The sequence below is a fragment of the Tamandua tetradactyla genome, chromosome 6 (assembly GCF_023851605.1).
Source record: "Tamandua tetradactyla isolate mTamTet1 chromosome 6, mTamTet1.pri, whole genome shotgun sequence".
NCBI lineage: Eukaryota > Metazoa > Chordata > Mammalia > Pilosa > Myrmecophagidae > Tamandua > Tamandua tetradactyla.
The window spans coordinates 67,149,654-67,171,118 of NC_135332.1; the positions used below are offsets into that span (position 1 = coordinate 67,149,654).

The following is a 21,465-nucleotide window of genomic DNA, read 5'->3' on the forward strand; positions in this document are numbered from 1 at the left end:
TCTGTTCTGACTCTAGTGCTCCCTTTAGTATTTCTTGCAGAGCTGGTCTCTTGGTCACAAATTCTCTCAGTGACTTTTGTCTGAGAATGTTTTAATTTCTCCCTCATTTTTGAAGGACAATTTTGCTGGATATAGGAGTCTTGGTTGGCAGTTTTTCTCTTTTAGTAATTTAAATATATCATCCCACTGTCTTCTAGCCTCCATGGTTTCTGCTGAGAAATCTACACATAGTCTTATTGGGTTTCGCTTGTATGTGATGGATTGTTTTTCTCTTGCTGCTTTCAAGATCCTCTCTTTCTCTTTGACCTCTGACATTCTAACTAGTAAGTGTCTTGGAGAACGCCTATTTGGGTCTAATCTCTTTGGGGTGCGCTGCACTTCTTGGATCTGTAATTTTAGGTCTTTCATAAGAGTTGGGAAATTTTCAGTGAAAATTTCTTCCATTAGTTTTTCTCCTCCTTTTCCCTTCTCTTCTCCTTCTGGGACACCCACAACACGTATATTTGTGCGGTTCATATTGTCCTTGAGTTCCCTGATACCCTGTTCAAATTTTTCCATTCTCTTCCCGATAGTTTCTGTTTGTTTTTGGAATTCAGATGTTCCATCCTCCAAATCACTAATTCTATCTTCTGTCTCTTTGAATCTATCATTGTAGGTATCCATTGTTTTTTCTATCTTTTCTACTTTGTCCTTCACTTCCATAGGTTCTGTGATTTGTTTTTTCAGTTTTTCTATTTCTTCTTTATGTTCAGCCCATGTCTTCTTCATGTCCTCCCTCAATTTATCGATTTCGTTTTTGAAGAGGTTTTCCATTTCTGTTCGTATATTCAGCATTAGTTGTCTCAGCTCCTGTATCTCATTTGAACTATTGGTTTGTTCCTTTGACTGGGCCATATTTTCAATTATTTGAGCGTGATCCATTATCTTCTGTTGGTGTCTGCGCATTTAGACAGATTTCCCTGGGTATTGGATCCAAAAGTTTGGAAGATTTTTCTGTGAAATCTCTGGGTTCTGTTTTTCTTATCCTGCCCAGTAGGTGGCGCTCGTGGCACACGTTTGTCTGCGGGTCCCACCAGTAAAAGGTGCTGTGGGACCTTTAACTTTGGAAAACTCTCGCCGTCCAGGAGGTTCGCTAGCCGAAGTGGCTTGGAAGGGTTCGAGCCGGCCCGGAGTCCGAATGCGGGGAGGGTTGCTGGCCGCCGCAGCCCAGGAAAGTGCCCGTCTGAATTTCCTAGTCGCCCGGGTGACAAGTATGGTGGGAGGGTGCCAGCGGCAGCGGCCCGCCCGGGAGAGTGCACGTTGCCGGGGAGTCACGGGTTTCGAAGGGGCCTCCCCCACCTGTCACCGTTCTCCGCGGCCTGGGGATTTCTGATCCAATTCTCTCAGTTGGTCCGGGGGGCCACGCGTGGTGTGGGCGCCAGCCGCCGCGGTTTCCTCATTCTAGGATTTTTTGTCCCACGTTACCAGGAAGGTCCACACCCCTGGGAGTCATGTCGCACGTAGACAGGGGGACGGCAGAGAGTTTTCTTGTGTTGGTTGAGAGGGAGAGGCCACATCTGAGCAACAAAAGAGGTTCTCTGGGGGTGACTCTTAGGCCTAATTTTAAATAAGCTTAGCCTATCTGTTGTAGGGTTAAGTTTCATATGAATAAACCCCCAGATTGAGGGTTCCACCTATTGCTTTGATTGTCCCCACTGCTTGTGAGAATATCAAGAATTCTCCACTTGGGGAAGTTGAGTTTTCCCCCTTTCTCACCATTCCCCCAAGGGGTTTTTTTTTGCCCATTTTTTAAAGGGTTATTTATCTTTTATTGTGGAGTTGTGGAGTTGTTAGGGTCCTTTATATATTCTGGACTCTATCTGTTTATCAAGATATATGATTTGCAATTTTTTTCTCCAGGTCTGTGGGTTATCTTTTTTACTTTCTTCATGGTGCCCTTTGAAGCACAGAGTTTTTTTAATTTTGATGAAGTCTACTTTATTAATTATTTTTTTGGCTGCTTATGCTTTTTTGAATGATATCTAAGAAAGCATTGCCTAATCTAAGGTCAGATTTATACCTAGGTTTCAAGAGACCTATAGTTTTATCTCTTACCTTTAGGTTTATAATCCACTTTGAATTAAATTTGTATTTGGTGTGAAGTAGAAATTTCATTCTTGTGCATGTGGCTGTCCAGATGTTCCAGCACCATTTGTAGTAAAGACTCTTTCCCCTTTGAATTCTACTGGCAGCACTGCACCACTGTCAAAATTCAATTGGCTAAAAGTGTACAGGTTTATTTGTGGACTTTCAATTATGTTCCTTTAATCTGTATGCCTGTTTTCATGCCAATACCACATAATCTTGATTACTATAACTTTGTAATACATTTTGAAATATATCATATTGTTTTGAGAGAAGATATCACTGTTAAGGTGAATTAAGAATTTATTTTCTGCTTTTAAAAGGAAATTTTCATAAGAATTACATCAAAGATATGATTGTTGTATAAAAAGTGTTTAAGTCCAGGGTACAGGGTGAAAACTGCTATTGCATGCTATGAGCTGTGTTCAAAAGGAAACCATCAACACTACCACAGCAACAGCAGAGGTAAATAATGGGGTGAGGGACAAGAGGTAAGAGGAGGTTTAAATTTCTTATTTGGTGAGGATGTGTTTATTGGTTTTTTTTCTCTTGGGAACAATGAAATTATCTAAAATTGAGAATGTTGATGGGGTGTGGACTTTGGGCCTCTACATGATGCCCGATGAATGCAGTTGGCTGAAGGATGCACTGATGGAGAAGTAGATTGGTGAACGATGGTGTATACTTATGAATGAAGGTTGCGCTGCTTCAAAAAGGAGCAATATCGTGAGGCATGCAATGATGTGAACGAACAAGATTTGGTGAGACAAAATAAGCCAGAAACAAAAGAACAACAATGGTATGGTCACCTTTAGAAAATGCTTATAAGAAAACAGGGGCCTAGCTTGTAAGCTTTTAGAGCAGATGGAGTGGTGATTATTGTTTCTGGATTTTGAGTGGCTGTTTTATGTATATAACCTGATATTTAGAGACAGTAACAAAGCCAAATAGGTTGGGGTTAAAGTAATTCAGAACATAGAGGTAAGGAAGACAGTGTTTATATTTTAGAACCACATATACTCTTTGAGACCAATGGAAGAAAGGTTTATTTAATCTGGAACTGAAATTTTCTGTAGTGCATAATCTAATTCAACCTATCTGTAGAGCGCATTTGAACAACTGAAACACAGGAAGCACAGAATAAGAAAGAGGTCCTTTTCCTGTATAGATTATTGTAATGCCTGGAAATATCCTAGAGTATATTAAGCAGATAATAAAAAAGTATCGGCAAAGTCACCTGAGGGATTGGAGAAAAATATGAAAGTATTAAACCTTACCATCAAGGAATCTGATACTGTGTCAAACGTTAGGGACACCCAAATCAATAGGCCATGACCTCGATCGTGAGAATTACTCCTGTGAAGCTTACGTAGGTAGCAAAGAAGCTTAGACTACCTATAGGCATGCCTAAGAGTTACTTCTGGAGGACCTCTGTTGTTGCTCAAATGTGGTCTCACTCTCTCTAAGCCCAACTCTGCAAGTGAAATCATTGCCTGCCCCCCTACGTGGGACATGACATCCAGGGGTGAAAGTCTCCCTGGCAACGTGGGAGAGGACTCCCAGGGATGAATCCACACCAGGCACTGTGGGAGCAACAATTCCATTCTGGCCAAAAAGGGGAAAAGAAGTGTAAAATAAAGTATCAGTGGCAGAGAGAGTTCAAATAGAGTCGAGAGGCTACTCTGGAGGTTGCTCTTACGCAAGCTTCAGTTAGACATTGCTACCTATCATAACCTGCCAACCCCCAACCAGGACCATTCCAGCCAATCCTAAAGAACACCTAGGACAATATATAAGATTCCACAAGGGTTCCAGGCACTAGAGTAACTTTCCAGAAACCTACAAACTCCACATGTGTCCCTGGTCCAGATAAGTCCTGAAACCTAGCACAGCCTCTCCAGAATATCAGACAGTTCCATCTGCCTACCCCATATTAGTGACAGACCCTTCCAATATCAAGAATTTAGAATTGCCATAGCTGAAGCAACCCCAGAGAAAGGTAAGGAAAGATCAAAGATGGTGGTGGAATTATACATAGAAGATGAGCCTTAAATTAATATGAATGCTGAATCATTAAATTGATATCTCTTTTAGTTTCCAGTATTTTAGAGCAGCTAGAAGTAAAAACTTAAAATGGTGAAATTGCAACCTATGTCAAAGTCTGAAATATGTTCTACAACTAGTTGTGGTGCTGTGCTTTGAAATTTATAGCTTTTTTGTATATATGTTGTTGTTCACAAAAAAAGAAGGAAAAAAACTTGATTGTGATGATAAAAAAACATTTAGCCCTCTAGCCTCCTATATTCTGGACCAGCTAGAAGGAAAAATATGAGAGGATCATATGGTAGCCCATGACAAACTCTGGGATCCATCCTGTAACCACTTTTTGAAGAGTGCTTTGACAACTACTGCTTTTATATTTCTTTGCTTTGTATATATGTTATACTATACAATAAAGAAAGTTAAGAAAAAAAAAGAAAGAAAATTTTCAGAGAGTGGATAACTGGAGACACCATTAGCTTATCTTTGATAGTTCTGTGCCAATTTTGCATTCATGTCCTTTACTGTTCTCCTGTCGGGTGTTCTAAGATACATTTCCACAATATGATGCACTGGGCCCAACAACTTCAAAGTTATTTTCATGTATTTCAGTGCACAGATTTTACACAGGAAGGTGTTCCCTCTGACTTTGTTTTAATGTTTTACCCTTTTATTGCCAAATTCAATTGCTAAAACCCACACTGAGGTTTATGTCAGGTATTGGTCAAAATTAAGAAAGTTTGACTTACTCTCCAGTGATACTACAGAAGATTAATTGGATTGTCATTCAGGAGTGAATCTGAGGCTATAATTATGCCATATAATTTTTAAACAACTTTATTGGTGTGTATTTTACAAACCATAAAGTTTATTCAATGTAGACAATTCAATGATGTTTAGTATATTTACAGAGTTGTGCAACTATCCCCATAATATGTTTGCAACATTTTATCAACACCTCCCTCCCCCCAAAAATCCACCACTACTCATTAGCAGTCACTCCGCATTCCTCCTTTCAGCAACCACTAATTTACTTTCTGTCTTTATAGATTTGCTTGACTTGTTGGAGCTTGCTTCTGGGTCATTATAGCTTAGTGGTCAGCCACTGATTGATCAGAGGTTGTATTTAAACCTCCTGAGCCAATAAAGATTTCGTATTTTACTGTTGGGTCTGAGTGTGGTATGGGGACTGCCTTCACAGTTCCAGGAGTTTATGAATTTCCCTCTATCCTTGTTACTGAGAGTAGCAGCTTTGGCATGCTCATAAGCTTCCAGACCACAACAGGTGACTATGATTTTAATGGGGCACTCTTTGACTCTCTCTCTCTCTGTTTAAATAGACTTTATTTTATAGAGCAGTTGTAGGTTTACAGAAAACTTAGCAAATTACAGAGTTTCTATATACTCCCTCACCTGAGCACACACAAAGTATTCCCTATTATTGACATTTTACATTAGTGTGGTACATTTATTACAGTTGTCTTTGATCCCCATTAAATTTTTGGCTGGTCTGCCTCTATTTGTATTGCTTTGACTGCTACAGAAGCTGATTATTCTATGGCTTTTGACAATACCCTGGGGCGTACATTTCTCCTCAGTCTTATCCAAATAAAGCCAGTCCCCTCAGGTTTGCTCCTTGTTCCTTCCCCATTCCCCACTCCCACCCCCCAACTTCTGCATGTTAGAATGGGAGTTGGGGCATAGTTACAGGATGGCAAACTCACTCTTCACTGGCTACCCCACACAGAGCCTTCACCTTCCCACTGCATGGAACTGGGAGAAAAGTGGGAATTATAGGGTCTCAATCTTCTAGAATAATTCTTTCACACACAGAGCCATATATGAGGGTTTCTCAATCTCAGCACTATTCACACTTTGGGCCAGATAATTCTGTGTTGCTGGGGGATATCCTGTTCATTGTAGGATATTTAGCAGCATCCCTGGCCTCTCCCTACTATATGCAGTAGTGCCCTACTCCCTACCACCCAGTTATGACAAACAAAAATATTTCCAGACATGGCCAAATTGTCCCCTGGAGATCAAAACCAACCCTGCTTAAGACCCTCAGCTCTATATGGAGCGAAGTCATAGATGTAAGACTGGCTCACACGTACTCACCTTCTGTTGTAAGACGATGCATCCATTGCTCACTCCAATAAATGAAATGACCACCAAGGGTCAGTCTTGCATTTCATTTGTTTACTGATAATTAATAAAGAAAATTTTAAAAAAATATGAGACAGTATGAGGAGAAAAATAAAAGAACATGGACCACTAAACCTTCGGATTTGTTGTGTTTTCTCAGAATTATTTATGTGCGATCCATGGACTGGTCAGCTCTTCCTTCAATTTTACTTTCCCTACACTCTATCTTATAGAAATTCCTTGAAGTTTCTATCCTGTATTTTGAAATTCTGTTATATATAATTCATGCTTATTTGTTTTCAATCAGATAGAGATCCTCCCTCCTGACACATACATACTTACATTGTCACTTTATGGGATTTTTGGAGAGAGAGAAAAGCAAGGACACGGCTTAGCCGAATAACTTGAACTGCAAGACTCAGGAAGTTCTTTCTAAAGGTGACACGAAAAGCAATCATAAATGAAAAAATATAGATATGCTTTATGACCAGTGTTACCCCTCAAATGCTGAAAACAAAATTAATATTCGGATAACAAAAATATGTGAAAAATATTCGCAATATATGTAATAATGAAAACATTATCTTCTTAATATAAAACAAACTCTGTAAAAATTTGAAAAGTTAAATATCCTAGTAGGAAAAAGCCCAACCAGGAGCAATGAATTCACGAAAGAAATAGGAGACTGTATGTTTGACTTATCTGATAGAAAACAATTTCAAAGTAATACCCCTTGCTAATTGAGCAATTTCACGCATTGGTGTTAGAGATATAAACTGGTACAAGCTTTCTAGAGAATAATTTGGAGACTGGTATCAAAAGCCTTAAAATTTGATATACTCAGTCTTAGATATTTACTCAATAATTCTATAGCTAGGGATTTATCCTAAGGAAGAATATATGGATTTATGTTAAGGTACATGTTCATGAAAGCAATCTTCAAAATAGTAAAAAAAAAAAAAAAACTTGAATATTCTATATTAAGGCATTTTAATATAAACTATTATATATATATATTTCCTCCAAATGATAGCACTATACCATTGTTAAAATTGTGTTTTAGAAAACTATCTAAGTCATGCTAAATATTCACAAATTATTAGGAGGAAAAAAAGATAGTATGGTATGATACCAAACAGTTTAGAGTAGTAATTTTAATACATATTTGTAATTTAAAAAGTTTTAAGGTGGAGGGCAGGCCACTGTGGCTCACCTGGCAAAGCTCTCACCTGCCATGCCGGAGACCTGAGTTCGATTTCCAGTGCCTGTCCATGCAAAAAAAAAAAAAAAAAAAAAATTAATGTGGAAAGATTTACACCAAGATATTTAATACCTCTGGGTAGTAGCTATCCTAGATTGAGTTTTCTTCCTTTTCCATGTATATTTCCAAAAAATGTTACAGTGAACATTTGTAACAAGAATAAAACTCTACAATTCCTTAAAAACAACAGTGAGACCCTTGAAATATTTCTTGGTTCTGAAAGAAATAGCATAACGGGGTTTCCTCTCCAAACTGCCACCAGCTGGGAAAATCATCATGTAAGTTGTTTCACACAACATGCTTCAGTCTGAGAAGGAAGCACATTTTGAGAGGGACCTTAGGTTCTTGGACAATGATGTTCACTCAGGGGTCTTTCCTTCGTTTTTCCTCACCTGAGCCAAGCACGTCTGCTTTCTACGTAAGTACAGACATTTCTCAGCCAGGAGCACGTGGGCATATTTAAAAGATGTCAGCAGTATTTAGACAGAAACTTGGATCAATTTTCAGGGAAACTTTAGTTATTATTCTATAGCTCCTGGTATTTTTAAAGCGGATAACTTTGAAGGAATACGGTATTCTCAAACCTTAAATTGTAACTGTACAAATGAAAATAACTCTGACAAGGAGGAAAGTAAAAGGGTATCTAAAGAAACCCATGGACCACGTAAGGATCTAATTTTCATTTTCATAAGAACTGTGAAATTCCTTTGCTTGCTTATCACCATTGTTATTGTGGCTAAAGGAGTGTCTGTCATATAAGTAGTGCTTGATATATATTTGTTAAATAAATAGCCCATATTTTAAAATAATGCCCGATATACAACCAGGTGGGAAGAAGGGGGGGTATGAAAGAATTGGAAAGGAGAGACACTGAATAACGACAACAACAAAAGCCCAGAACGAGATTCCAGAAAGCATCAGATGAAAACCAAATAAAGATATGCTAAAAACAATAAGAATGTCACAGAAAAAAGTTGTTCCACTTCTGGGACAGATGGTGGAATGCTAGCTGAGGGCAAGCATTACGTAGCCCTTCCTTCCTCTCCTTCCCCTTCCCCCTTCCTCCACCCATCCCTTCCTCACTTCCTCCTGTCCTTCCTTTTCAAAAGGAGTTGAGGCTTATTCTTTGCCAGAAACAAGCTCAACACTGTATTTTTTCTTGAAGTATCAATTTTATCAAAGATTTCGGGGAAAACTATATCACAATAAGAGTCTATATATTTTAAGTTGAAAGAAAAAGGTCACATGAAATATATGATATGTAACTTTTTAAAATGTCATATTTGCTTGAAGTGAATTACAATGGCATGCAAAACCTCTAGGAGGTCACACTGGACTTCTCAGTGATTAGGGATTCTTTGGTAGCTAATTTTGAAGAACACTGCCTTATACAAATCCTGTAACACATGGAAAACACAAACCTTGGAGGGATGGTATTATATTGGCTGAAAAGAAGCAATATTTAAAAATAATTCAACAGACTGACCATAAAGGACCAAACAACAAGATAAAAGTGTCCGAGTACAATAAATTGTCCACTCAAGAAAAGTCCTTTAAGAGGGAAACATTTTGGTAAAAGCTTCAGAGTTGATACAGGGAGAGACATTTAGAAATGCTGAAAGAAAATGCCCCTGAGGGAACCATTTGAAAACAGAAGCCAAAGGACCCAAAGGTGCCAGCCACGCGACTTCCTAGCTGACCTAGGTGTTCCAGAGCCATCAGCTTTTCTTGAGTCAAGGTTTTTCTCTGGATGCCTTAGTTTGACCGTATTTATAGCCTTAGACCGGTAAACTTGTAATTTAATAAATTCCCTTTAATAAAGCCAAAAAAAAAAAAAAGATATCAGCAAGTCTTGCTTTGTCTCCCAAATCTCTGGTTCTTGATGCTGGTTGCTGGCAATCTTTGGGATTCCTTAGCTTGCATCTCTGTTTTCCATCACATGACATGGTGATGCTCTCCTCTTCCTCACTTCTGTCACTTCATTCTCTTCATAAGACCTCGAGTAATCCAGATTAAGACCTATCCTACTTCAGTTGGCCACACCTTAACTAAACATAACATTCTCAAAAGGTCCTATTTACAACATCATCAAAAGGCCCCTAATCTACAGGAATGTGGATTAAGATTAAGAACATCTGTTTTTGGGGGTACGTAATTCAAGTTGCCCTAAAAGGCCCCAAAGAAATTTGAAGAGAACAATTTTGAGTGATGAGTATTTCATCAATGATGGGATGGAGGGACTCAAGAAAGGCTTAAGTGTTTTAGGCTGAAGGTGGAGAGAAATTATATTTCATTCCAATTGCATCTAGTGGATTATATTAATCTTGGAACATCGTACTGTAAGAAAGGCATTGACAAATTAGAATATGCTTAGAGGAGAGTTGATAGGACAATGAGGCAGACTTTGAAATCATGTTATATGGGGACAATGGAAGAAAATGAAGCATCTTTGTATGCGAAAGTTGAGATTTTCAATAAACAGATGACAGCCATCTATTTGAAGGAGCAAGAAACTTAATATAGGAAGTGAGTTTCAGTCAGTTCTTGGAGGAAATTCCAAACAATTAAGACCATTCAACATTGGAGGAGAAAAATACCTTTGAAGTATTAAATACTCCATCATTTAAAGAACTCAAGCAAAAACTGAGTGACCTACTCTAAGAAGGCTATGGAAGATGTTTCTGCCCTTATAAAGTAGAATAGGGAAAGGAAAGGTTGGTCTAGAACTCCACTGGCTCCATGGAGAAAGTCACAAGATTTTGGAAAGGCAGAACCTCATCAGTTCACAAACAAAGATGAGAGAAAATGCAGAAGTGAAGAAAGTAAAATATGTAAGTGCTGATGCGCTAGTGATAAGAGCCGCACAAGGAAAACGAAAATTGGGAATTTAAAACATTTGTAAGATGTAAAGACTGTGACCACTGATAAGTCTGAGGTTGAGTGGAAAGAAGGGAAGGAGTTTATAGTAGGGTTTCTGAAACTATAATCTCCATCAGTGTTTGAACATCTTCATGAATTTTCCCATATTTGCATACTACCATGCTGTTGGCCCTAACATAGTGAATTAGCATAACAAAAGTTTATTTCTCACTTTCAGGACATTTCCGTAGTGGGTTAATGGGGATTTTGCCCCACATGGTCACTCAGGGATCTAGGTTGATGGAGGCTTTGTCATTTTATATCTGCGTCATCTAGATGAATTATCAGTCACAGTGACAGGTAAAAGACAATTGAACAGTTGCATGCAGGTTCCTGAAAGTGCCGGCTCAGCAGTGACAGATGAACAGTGAACTGTAAGAACTGAAAACTGTGAGTGAAAACATGTCACTTAAACAATCATTTGTCAATTAATATATTTAAAAAACTTTTTTAGAAAAGTTGTAGGTCCACTGAAAAGGCAAACATAAAATGCAGAGTTTCCATATATCTCCTTATTATTCACAGTTTGCGTTACTGTGGTATATTTGTTAAAATTCATTTTTATAATTGTACCATTAACTGTAGTCCATTGTTTACTGTAGTCTACTGTTTGTGTTTTACAATCCAATGGGTTTTAAAAATTTTTTATTCTAGTAACATATTGTGCCACTTTGAATTTGTGGACTCCAGAAAAGCCATGTCCTTTAATCTGCATTCAATATTGCTGGGTGCGAGCACTTTTAGATTATCTACCTGGAGATGTGACCCACCCAATTGTGGGTGGTAACTTTTGATGGTTTCCATGGAGTTGTGACTCCACCCATTCTTGGTGGGTCTCAATTAATTTACTAGAATCCTTTAAAAGAGGAAACCTTTAAAGGTGGGTCTTGATAAGTTTACAGGAATACTTTAAAAGAGAAAATTTTTTGGAGAGACTCTGGAAAGCAACAGCCTCACAAGAACCAGGAGAGCTCACATAGCCAGAAACCTTTGGAGAACATCCCTGGGGGAGCTTCATGAAACAAGAAACCTGGAGAGAACACTAGCAGACACTGCCATGTTCACCATGTGCCTTTCCAGTTAAGAGAGAAACCCTGGACATCATCATTCTTCTTGAACCAAGGTATTTTTCCCTGGATGCCTTAGATTGGACATTTCTATAGCCTTGCTTCAATTTGGACTTTTACATGGCCTTAGAACTGTAAACTTTCAACTCCCCCTTTTAAAAGCCATTCTGTGTCTGGTATATTGCATTCCGGCAGCTAGCAAACTAGAACACGTATATACAACCTACATTTTCCCCTTTTAACTATATTCACATATATAATCAGTGCCACTAATTACATTCACAACGTGCCACCATCATCACCATCTATTACCAAAACTTTACACTTTTTGCCAATTGTAATTATTTCATATCAGTGGGATCATACAATGCTTGTCTTTTTTTTTGTCTACCTTATTTCACCCAACATGATGGCTTCAAGGTTTATTCATGATGTTACATGTATCAGAACTTCATCTCATTTTATGACTGAATAATATTCCATTGTATGCATATATGACATTTTGTTCCTTTTCGTTGGTCAATGGACAGTTGGGTTGCTTCCATCTTTTGGCAGTTGTGAATAGTGCTGATATGAACATTGGTATGCAAATATCTGTTTGAGTCATTGCCTTCAATTCCTTTGGGTATATACCTAGTGGTGGGATTGCTGGGTCATACGGTAGTTCTATACTTAACTTTCTGAGGAACCACCAGAAAGTGGTTCCTTACCATTACCATTATATCCTTACCAGCAATGAATGAGTATTCCTATTGACCTCTGTATCTTCTCCAACATTGTAACTTTCTGTTTTTTAGTAGTAGCCATTCTAGTGGGTATGAAATAGTCTCATTGTGGTTTTGATTTGCGTTTCACTGATGGCTAATAACATGAGCATCTTTTCATTTGCTTTCTGGACATTTACATATCTTTGGAGAGATGTCTATTCAAGCCTTTTGTCCAATTCTTAGTTGGGTTTTTGTCTTCTTGTTGCTAAATTGAAGTGTTTCTTTGTATATTAAAATAAATGATTTTTTTTAATTACAAAAGTTTATCCACATATCGCCTACAATTATTTTGCATACAATGACATATTTGGGGAATGACTAGCCTATTGGACACAGCCAATTCCAGTAGAGGGAATAAAGGAACACATCTCATATGGAAGGGACAGGGTAAAGAGGCTGCGAAATTCTATTGGGTTCCTGTGGGGAAAATTCAGGATTAAATTGCAGTAAAGTTGCAGTAAAGTTGTGACATTGGTGTCCTTAAACTAGGACAATAAATATGAATTGGAAATATTAAATAAAATGGAAAAACATAAGAATAAGTCTACAGAAGGCTAATATCAATAAAGAAATATGACATAAAAATTAGTTTATAAAATTTTAATTTTGACTTTCCACACTCACTTTTTAGGGTGGTGTGTGTCAGTCATTTCATGAGGCTGAGTAGCTGAACAAGAAGTAAATCAGGTCTCTTAAAAATCATTTTGCTTTTATAAAAACAACAATTGCTGATATTTGTTAACAACATGCTGTACTCAATATATTGCTTCAGTTATCTCCTTTAATTTTTGTAATAATTCTGTAAATTAGGTTCTGTTAGCATTCCCATTTTACAGATGAGAAACCTGAGCCCTATTTAAAGCAAGCTATTTGCCCAAGACCTTAGAACTAAAACTGAAACCCAGGTTTTTAATTAAAGTTCAAACCCTAAGAGAAAACAAACAAACAAAAAACCAAACTGAAAACAGATTTCCCAGTTTGTTTTGGGCCCTTTCATCAGAATATGTCTATTATAGCTTTATCTTTTACTGTATGTTTTGGAAGTTGGCAAGGAATAAGCAACAATTGTTGAAAGTTTAAAGGGTCAGGTCAAGGATGGCCAGTCAGAGGACCTGAGATTGGAGTGGGGGTTGGGGTGAGGGTAGAATGGGGTGGGGGTGGGGGTCCCATTTAATAGATGGGCTTTCTAAGTGCTTTTTCTGTCTCGTTCCATTTTCTAAGTCTCATATTGTCTGTCTTTTTTTAAAAAACAAAACAAAACAAAAACTTTTTTCCAGTCTGAAGGCCAGAATCAACAGGATCAAAAATCAAACAAAATTTTGAGCTCCCCTAAGGACACACACGGGGGATTTGGGAATGTCAGCTGTACAAATATGACGCCATCTTTAGACAAACTGTCTGGAAGGATGGGGGAAGGTGAGGGACCAGCCCTGTCTCTTGCATGCACAGATGTCATGTGGCCATGCCTCAAGCCAGCTTTACTATCTGACAGATAGGGAGCACAAATATTGACTTTTGCTATTTTTACTGTAACTGCAACCATAAACATTGATTACTGCAGGAGAGTACAGACTGGGAAGAAAGCAGCAGTGTCTTCACAGCCCAGGAGAGCTTTTGTCTTTGTCTCGGGACAGCCCCAGAGGAGCTGGACCACGAATAAGAATGTGGTGGAACAAATCAATGCAGTAATAATAACATGGTGATGATGTGAAAGATCTCACAGATTTGAGGGACTTGAATAAAATTCCTGTTGATTCCATAATGTCATCTGTGTTCATTTAGCCAAAACAAACTCTGAACTTAGCAAGAACAGGAACTTGAAAGAAAGCTTCCCTTCCAAAGCTCACATCTCTCTTCGAGGGAAAATTCTTCTTATTCTTAGAGCCACAGACAAAAAGATTTTGTGATCTTTTCCCATCCTTCCCCTGGTATGGCTTGGATTTGGGAAGTCATCAATGAATGCATATTTTGCTAGACCTTTATAGAAAAATGAGGGGATTCTCTTTAGGCAGCAATCCATTCATTTGGAAAATGTAAAAACAGCAACAACAACAACAAATAAGAGCAAGGAGGATTTTTCTGTAGAGTGTTATTTGTTGTCTGGTGTTTTAGATCCAGAGTTTAAAAATGTATGCCACCAGCATCAGGTACCCCAGAATTCCTATTTGATGAGGTCTAATGTACTCTGTATGATCTTCAGGAAGCAGTAAGAGCATTATGCATTATATGTATGCATTATAAAGTTCCAAAAATTTTTTAGAAGACCATAGTGCACATAATGGGTATTAACAGTATGCCGGAGGGGCAGGCGACCCAACACCTGAGAGTGGTTTATAGAATGACAGATTTCAATATGCAAGAAAACGTCTGGTAGCTCAATAGGATTCACATAGGATTGACTGACCAAACTCAACAGTCAGTCAATCGCTAAGTTCAAGGGACAAGAATTTCCATCTTAAGGAGTCTCTTATTTCAGCATCTAACTCTGGGCTCAGATCAGTCCAGAACAAACAGATTTGCACACTTTCCAGAGATGCAGGGAACAGGAAGGAAAGCAACAAGTTCTCTTTCAGATTCAAATGGAGGCAGAGGAGCCAAGTTGAGTATTCCTTTTGGACTGAGGTGGAACAGTGCCTGTGTGTTGAATGAGGTAATATGTATTATGTGTGTTTTCATGAGAGATTAAACCCTACTCGTCCATTAGTGTCTGGTTGTGACCTTCTAGCTTTGGTAAGATTTAAGGCCTGAGTAGATTTGCAGAAGTGGCTCTAAGTTCAAATGCTGTTGCTATCTGATTCATTAACTGATTATGTAGACTTGATTGAGGAATCTCTATTCATGAAAAGTGTGGTGGAGACTATGAACATGTCACATAGAGAAAGAGAGCCAAGTCAAATTGGATTCAAATCTGATTTTGGACACAAATGCCTTGTGTGATTTCAAATATGTTTCCTGGATTTTTTATGGCCTTCATGTTCATTTTCTTTTTAAAAAAAGAAAAATAAGATGGCTGTTGCTAGGCTGAAACTAAATAATATCTGTATAGTATTTAGCCTATTTTTTGGCATATAGTTTAAGACTAATAAAAATTAGTTTACCCCTTCTCTTCATTCCCATGCCCCATTCCCTGTAAGAAATTTCAAGCAGTGGAATACAGAAAGAATATCTTTCGAGCAGTTTTTAGTATGGTGTGAGGCTGAGCTGACATTCAAGGGAATTCAGTGGGATTATTTACAATGTCTTAGAAAACTGGCTGATGTGTCCTATCTCCAGAAAAGCCTGCAAAAGTCCCCCAAATGTTTAAAATTCATATAAAATTTCGTTAGTCTTATCTACTTTTGTATGTATCTTACAGAATGTCTCCTCCTTTGAGCTTTTTTAAAAAAAAAAACAGAAAGATGCTATAGAGTCACTCATTCGTACCAATTGCATAATCCATCACAGTGGAAACATCTTTTCCAATCCCCAGCCTTTTGAAATTTCCTCTAATTTCACACTTAGTGATATGAGCTTCTACTCTGGACCATCAGTTCAATTTTTTTCTTTCTTGGATGAATGACCATCTCTGGGACTTTCAGTTGAGATTGCATGACATCTTACGTTGGCACCAAGAGTTATCAGGGTTTTTGCATCAAAAACACCTCAATTCCATTCATTGCTATAATTATAAATCCCTCATATTCCCTTCACCAACATCCACTGCTGTTGCCCTCACTCTGGGAAATTGGTCTTAGATAATAAGGGAATGATTTCTGTGTTCCAAGTACATTTTATTTAAATACTCATTTTGATTAACAAACATAACAAAATGAGGGGCTGTTTTCTGTGAATTGGTGGAACAATGTTGACTCCTGTTGTTAGATTGTTTGGTTACAGTAAGGATCCATTTTTTTTGAACACCTATGCATCCCTTTGCCCAAATTTGGAATGTAACATGGTACCCTCTGATGAGGTGGACAGATGGAGGGGCCAGGCCAGTGTCAGTCTATAAAGTACTTTCCTAAATTCAACCAGGTGAGATCCATGTATATTTAAAGACAGACTAAACCTTACCGTCCTTCCCATTCTTCACAGTAATATAAGGAAGTCATGTAGGATGGTTGGACATCAGCTTATGGGATTCCTGAGCCTACGTTTATGCTCAGCTCTGGGCAAGGCAGTAGGAAACTATTTTTTGACCATTCTCCACCCCAGTGAAGGAAGAGGTAATGTGCGGATCATTTCAGGGTCTGGCCAGGTAAGTGACACTCTATTATGGTGTCTTGACTTGCATAGACATGGTCTAATACTGATAAAGAACTATTTAAATCATCTGGGTGAGAACACTGCTTTTGAAATCACCATATCTGCCTTTAGTTCATGTTCTACTGGCTGAATAACCTTTGCCTGGTCACAGTTCTCTCATCTGTGGCTTCATAATATTGGTTTAAAATTAGGTGAAATTATAAAAGGGAAAGGACTTCTAAATAAGTGTGCAATTTAAATATAAGGTCCATTTCTCTGTACTCATCTTTCTCACCCTCCCCCCACCTTTGGTGTTATATTAAAGAAAATTAAAGCCAAATACCTTATTTGGCCTGCCATTCAAGGTCTCAGTTTTTTCACTATTAATCCCCACTATTCCCTTATATGATTGCTTTTTGTTAACACTTGTTGCTATGTGAAGTTATCCTGTATGTATATTTAGCTTTTGTTTTTTGGTTTTTTTACATAGGCAGGCACCGGGAATCAAACCCGGGTCTCTGGTATGGCAGGCGAAGAACTGTGCCAGTGAGCCGCTGTGGCCCACCTTATATTTAGTTTTTGAAAGCAATTTTATTGAAATATAGTCACATACCATGCAATCCATCCAAAGTGTACAGTCATGGGCTCACAGTATCATCACATAGTTTTGCATTCATCATCACAATAAATCAATTGTACAATATTTTCATTAATCCAAAAAGAAAAAAAAGCATACAATTACAAAAAATAAAATAAAAAGCCTAAACATCCCATATCCCCTACTGACCCCAATTGTCAATCCTTATTATTGGTGTATATATGACCATTTAGCTTCCCACAACAGACCTATTTTTTCCTGACTGCATCAGTTGTAGTGGAGAGATCCCACCAGGGCACCCATCTGCCCATTTGGGCAGAATATCCCATAGGGTGGCATAATCTTAGTGAAAGGCAGGATCCTCAGCTTTCCATTTTCAGAAACTCCACATGGGCAGAAACCTGGCTAAATCCCTGGACTAAAGAAGTTCAGAAGAGCTTGTTACAAGAAGAGAATACTAGCTGATTAATTTATCTTACAGGAATATCTACATGGAAATGCACATGATAATCATAGGCTATCTGGATGACTGTGGAATCAGAGCCAGGTCGGGGGTGGGGGAAGGGAATGCATTTGATGATATTAATGAATTTGCTCTTAATGCAATGATATAAGGATCTCCATCAAAAAAGCCCAGACCTGTGTTGTATGAAAGGAGAGAAGGTTAGCACTCCCCTTGACAAGGATGGAAGAGGCCCTCGGGCCTGCACAACACGCATACGGTTAAGGCATTGCCACCTACTTCGTGGCATCTAACCATCGTTTTTTTTGACAAAAAGAAGAAGAGAGAGGATGCAAATAAATAAGATCAGAAATGGAAGAGGAGACATAACTACTGACCTCACAGAAATAAAGGAGGTAATAACAGGATACTATAAACAACTTTACACTAATAAATACAACAATTTAGATGAAATGGATGGGTTCCTGGAAAGACATGAACAACCAACTTAGACCCGAGAAGAAATAGATGACCTCAACAAACCAATCACAAGTAAAGAAATTGAATTAGTCATTCAAAAGCTTCCTAAAAAGAAAAGTCCAGGACCAGACGGCTTCACATCTGAATTCTATCAAACATTCCAGAAAGAATTAGTACCTACTCTCCTCAAACTCTTCAAAAAAATCGAAGTGGAGGGAAAACTACCTAATTCATTCTATGAAGCCAACATCACCCTCATACCAAAACCAGGCAAAGATATTACAAAAAAAGAAAACTACAGGCCAGTCTCGCTAATGAATATAGATGCAAAAATCCTCAATAAAATTCTAGCAAATCGTATCCAACAACACATTAAAAGAATTATACATCATGACCAAGTAGGATTCATCCCAGGTATGCAAGGATGGTTCAACATAAGAAAATCAATTAATGTAATACACCATATCAACAAATCAAAGCAGAAAAATCACATGATCATCTCAATTGATGCAGAGAAGGCATTTGACAAGATTCAACATCCTTTCCTGTTGAAAACACTTCAAAAGATAGGAATACAAGGGAACTTCCTTAAAATGATAGAGGGAATATATGAAAAACCCATAGCTAATATCATCCTCAATGGGGAAAAATTGAAAACTTCCCCCTAAGATCAGGAACAAGACAAGGATGTCCACTATCACCACTATTATTCAACATTGTGTTGGAGGTTCTAGCCAGAGCAATTAGACAAGAAAAAGAAATACAAGGCATCAAAATTGGAAAGGAAGAAGTAAAACTATCACTGTTTGCAGACAATATGATACTATACGTCGAAAACCCGGAAAAATCCACAACAAAACTACTAGAGCTAATAAATGAGTACAGCAAAGTAGCAGGTTACAAGATCAACATTCAAAAATCTGTAGCATTTCTATACACTAGCAATGAACAAGCTGAGGGGAAATCAAGAAACGAATCCCATTTACAATTGCAACTAAAAGAATAAAATACCTAGGAATAAATTTAACTAAAGAGACAAAAAACATATATAAAGAAAACTACAAAAAACTGTTAAAAGAAATCATAGAAGACCTAAATAGATGGAAGGGCATACCGTGTTCATGGATTGGAAGACTAAATATAGTTAAGATGTCAATCCTACCTAAATTGATTTACAGATTCAATGCAATACCAATCAAAATCCCAACAACTTATTTTTCAGAAATAGAAAAACCAATAAGCAAATTTATCTGGAAGGGCAGGGTGCCCCGAATTGCTAAAAACATCTTGAGGAAAAAAAACGAAGCTGGAAGTCTTGCACTGCCTGACTTTAAGGCATATTATGAAGCCACAGTGGTCAAAACAGCATGGTATTGGCATAAAGATAGATATATCGGGCAATGGAATCGAATAGAGTGCTCAGATATAGACCCTCTCATCTACGGACATTTGATCTTTGATAAGGCAGTCAAGCCAGCTCACCTGGGATAGAACAGTCTCTTCAATAAATGGTGCCTAGAGAACTGGATATCCATATGCAAAAGAATGAAAAAAGACCCATATCTCACACCCTATACAAAAGTTAACTCAAAATGGATCAAAGATCTAAACAGTTAGAGGAAAATGTAGGGAGATATCTTATGAATCTTACAATTGGAGGCAGTTTTATGGACCTTAAACCTAAAGCAAGAGCACTGAAGAAGGAAATAAATAAATGGGAACTCCTCAAAATTAAACACTTTTGTGCATCAAAGAACTTCATCAAGAAAGTAGAAAGACAGCCTACACAATGGGAGATAATATTTGGAAATGACATATCAGATAAAGGTCTAGTATCCAGAATTTATAAAGAGATTGTTCAACTCAACAACAAAAAGACAGCCAACCCAATTACAAAATGGGAAAAAGACTTGAACAGACACCTCTCAGAAGAGGAAATACAAATGGCCAAAAGGCACATGAAGAGATGCTCAATGTCCCTGGCCATTAGAGAAATGCAAATCAAAACCACAATGAAATATCATCTCACACCCACCAGAATGGCCATTATCAACAAAACAGAAAATGACAAGTGCTGGAGAGGATGCGGTGAAAGAGGCACATTTATCCACTGTTGGTGGGAATGTCAAATGGTACAACCACTGTGGAAGGCAGTTTGGTGGTTCCTCAAAAAGCTGAATATAGAACTGCCATACAACCCAGCAATACCATTGCTGGGTATCTACTCAAAGGACTTAAGGGCAAAGACACAAACGGACATTTGCACACCAATGTTTATAGCAGCATTATTTACAATTGCAAAGAGATGGAAACAGCCAAAATGTCCATCAACAGAAGAATGGCTAAACAAACTGTGGTATATGCATACGATGGAATATTATGCAGCTTTAAGGCAGGATAAACTTATGAAGCATGTAATAACATGGATGGACCTAGAGAACATTATGCTGAGTGAGTCCAGCCAAAAACTAAAGGACAAATACTGTATGGTCCCACTGATGTGAACGGACATTCGAGAATAAACTTGGAATATGTCATTGATAACAGAGTCCAGCAGGAGTTAGAAACAGGGTAAGACAATGGGTAATTGAAGCTGAAGGGATACAGACTGTGCAACAGGACTAGATACAAAAACTCAAAAATGGACAGCACAATAATACCTAATTGTAAAGTAATCATGTTAAAACACTGAATGAAGCTGCATCTGAGCTATAGGTTTTTTTGTTTGTTTGTTTGTTTTTTACTATTATTATTACTTTTATTTCTTTTCTGTATATTAACATTCTATATCTTTTTCTGTTGTGTTGCTAGTTCTTCTAAACCGATGCAAATGTACTAAGAAACGATGATCATGCATCTATGTGATGATGTTAAGAATTACTGATTGCATATGTAGAATGGTATGATTTCTAAATGTTGGGTTAATTTCTTTTTTTCCGTTAATTAATTAAAAAAAAAAAAAAAAAGCCCAGACCCCAGTGGGAAGGAGGTAGATGGCTCTGGCAGGCAATGGCTCTGATATGTGAGGTGGCAGAGGGCACACTGGTGATGCTGTGTACCGAGAAAGCATGGCACCTGGAACTGCTCTCAGGCAGACAGGGTCTGGTTGACAGGTGAAGCACCTGAAATTAAGTGTGTAAGTTTGCAGGAGCTCTTCTCAACTGGTCCCCAGGGTGACTTGTATTGGACAGACAGAAGTGGGAGTGTTTGGTGGGTAATGGTAGAAATGGAAACTGGGAGAAATCCTTGCACACTTTTCTTTGGTCAGCTCATGAGTCATTTTCCCCAAGAAACAAAAAGCCTAAAAGTAAAACAAATGAGCTCACGTTGCTTTTCTTAGCAGCATGTCTTATATATTTTCTCCCCAATAGGCCCATGTTCTGTCAGAGATGAGAAAT

The 21,465-nt window shown here is 38.0% G+C and overlaps 1 non-coding gene across 1 annotated transcript; it reads left to right on the top strand.

Moving 5' to 3' along the window:
• The first annotated feature begins 17,786 nt into the window (after positions 1-17,786).
• Positions 17,787-17,913, top strand: LOC143689305 (U6atac minor spliceosomal RNA). Its single transcript, XR_013178747.1, has one exon. It is a non-coding gene; the product is annotated as a U6atac minor spliceosomal RNA (small nuclear RNA).
• Positions 17,914-21,465: the final 3,552 nt, after the last annotated feature.